General features: G+C 40.3%; 1 pseudogene; it reads left to right on the forward strand.

The window, feature by feature from the left end:
- Nucleotides 1-1226: 1226 nt before the first annotated feature.
- LOC123956044 lies at nucleotides 1227-1682 on the forward strand (annotated as a pseudogene).
- Nucleotides 1683-2882: the final 1200 nt, after the last annotated feature.

Genomic DNA, 2882 nt, shown 5'->3' on the forward strand with positions numbered 1-2882 from the left:
GGCGCCTGGGTGGCTCAGTAGGTTAAAGCCTCTGCCTTCGGCTCAGGTCATGATCCCAGGGTCCTGGGATAGAGTCTGCATCGGGCTCTCTGCTCAGCAGGGAGCCTGCTTCCTCCTCTCTCTCTGCCTGCCTCTCTGCCTACTTGTGATCTCTATCTGTCAAATAAAATAAATAAAATCTTAAAAAAAAAATAAAGAACAGTACCTGGGTCCATTATCTTTTTCCTCCAGGATAGGTCCCTTTGAGTGAGGATGAAAGGGGTGCAGAGAAATTATATTCATTCATCTTTACCATTCCATACCATTCATCAGCCAACCCTGCCCTGAGGACACCATGACAGAGGAGACAGCCCCAGTCTCCACACTATAGAGCTCACAGTTCTGTGGTGACTTAGATGCATCACCATCACCAGGAAAAGCAAGGGCCTATCTACAGGTTCATGCCAGGTTCTGGCATCCCATGAACTATCATTGAGGGAGAAAACACAGGTCTGAGAACATGGGAATATCCCAACAGACCAGAAGAAGGCAGAGGAAGATTATTCAAAAATGGAATATGGGGCATTTCGTGTTGAGGATCTTCAGTACTAATAGGAAAAGATCATCAAGACCTTGTGGTAAGCAGGAAAAAAAGTATGATATCATCGTGTGTGGATATATATGCATATGAAGTTAAAGAGAGGTAACAAGAAGGAGTTACAACAAAATATCAACAGCAATTACCTTTGAGAGAAGAAAATGATACCATTACCAGCTGTAAAGTGAGCTCCTCTTCTCCTCCATACTCTTTGTATTAGTTGATTCTTTATGAGAATGTATTTGTGTGACCATTTTATAAATGAAAATCCCAAGTAAATAAACAGGCTTAAAGATTAAAAAAAAAAAAATAGGCCCTGGAGCTCACATGAAGACAGGAAAATTGATTGTCCCCACCAGCCAGATTGGAAAACTTCATCATTTACAGAAATTAAATAAGGTATTCAGAAAGTTCTTACTGCAGTAGTAGGAAATAATTAGTCCTTGATTAAATAGTGTTCTAGTCCCACCTAACAAATATTAAAAGTAAGATTTAAAAGGCTCAAAGAGTTTCTAAGAAACTGAAACTGCTTCCATCACAGAACAAAACTCAAGAAACTTAGAAGAATTAAAACATAGTCAGAACCCAGCAATGAAAAATATATAATATCTTATATTCTACCAAAAAATATTGGGCATGCTCTTTCATCTGGGCTGCCAATATACCATCCAGACTTAAGAAGACCTAAAAACTTCAGAGTCACAGAAGCCATGGCCAAGGACATATCAGCAAGCATTGGAAGCACCCAGAAGGCCTGGGGGATGCTAGCAGTATGCATCACCCTAGAATAAACTTCCACAAATTATCACCCAGTTATTTTGGAAAAGTGGGTATGAGGCATGACCACTTCAAGAGGAACCAGAGCTTCTGCCCAACTGTCAAGTTGGGTAAACTGTGGACCTTGGTCAGTGAGCAGACATGGATAAATGCTTCCCAAAACAAGACTGGAGCTGTTCCTATCATTGATGTAGTACAACTGGACTACTACAAAGTTCTGGGGAAGGGATAGCTCCCATAACAACTTCTCATCATGAAGACCAAATTCTTCAATAGAAGAGCTAAAGATAAGATTAAGGGATGGGGGGGGGGCACTCTGTCCTGGTAGCCTGAAGCCACGCAGAGGGAGGGTCATTAAATGTTAAGAAGTAACTTAAAAGAAAGAAAAAGGCATGCAAAGAAACAGGAAAGTATTCAGGAAAAAAATCAACCAACCCCAAAGTGAGACAGATATTAAAATTAACAGACAACAGCATTTAAAAAAATAAGAACATTCCATAAATTCAAAAAGTCAAATAGAAACAGAAAAGATGTCTTAAAAAGTTAAACTTCTAGAGATGAAAACTACACTGGAAGAAACTCAGCAGATAGAACACTGAGAAGAAAATATCACTGAAATAAAACACTTAGAAAAAACTTTAACTATAGTACAACTTCAAACTGTCTAATATACAGGTAACTGGAGTCCCCAGTGAAAGATACAGAAAGGAAACAGGAAAAATAATGCCAAAATAAGGCCAAAGAAATAAGGTTCAAAGGTTTTCCAGATTTGATGAAATCAAATCCACATATCCAAGAAGCTCCATAAACCTTGAGGACAAGAAATAAAAGGAAAACTACACCAAGACCCATTAAAATCAAATTGTTCAAAATCCCTAGTAGATAAAAAACAAACAAATGAACAAACAAACAAAAACTTGAAAGCAGCCATAGAAAAAGCTATAGGAATAAAGATAAGACTGACAGAAAATTTCTTGTTAGAAATAACTCAAAGGGAAGGAGCAAGATGGCAAAGGAGTAAGAGATCGAGATATCATCAGGTCCCAAGGTTCAGCTAGATCATTATCAAACCATTCTAAACACCTACAAACTCAACAGGAGATCAAAGAGAAAAAGAGCAACAATTCTGGGAATAAAAAATCAACCACTTTCAGGAGGTAGGATGTGTGGAAAAGTGAATCCGAAGCTTGGGACTATAGACCACAGGGGCAAGGGCCAGCTTCCAGCAAGCAGTAGAGCAGTGAAGCACAAAATTGGAACTTTTAGAAGTCTGCTTCACTGAGGGACCTCACTCCAGAGGCTAAGCACAGGGTGGAGTCCTAGCGGGAACAGTTTGGTCTCAGGACCCACGTGGTCACAAAAAAGGGATCTCTGAGTGTGGCAGAGTTCCCAGGTATTGGAGTGGGGACGCTGGCTACAGAGATGGAGACAAGCAGTGGGCTCTCAGCTCATGGTTACCTTATACCATGATCCGAGGCATGCTCTTTGAGCCAGGACCCCACAAATGGCGATTTAGGGAGACCCCCTC

This window comes from Meles meles, chromosome 14 (assembly GCF_922984935.1).
Source record: "Meles meles chromosome 14, mMelMel3.1 paternal haplotype, whole genome shotgun sequence".
Lineage (NCBI taxonomy): Eukaryota > Metazoa > Chordata > Mammalia > Carnivora > Mustelidae > Meles > Meles meles.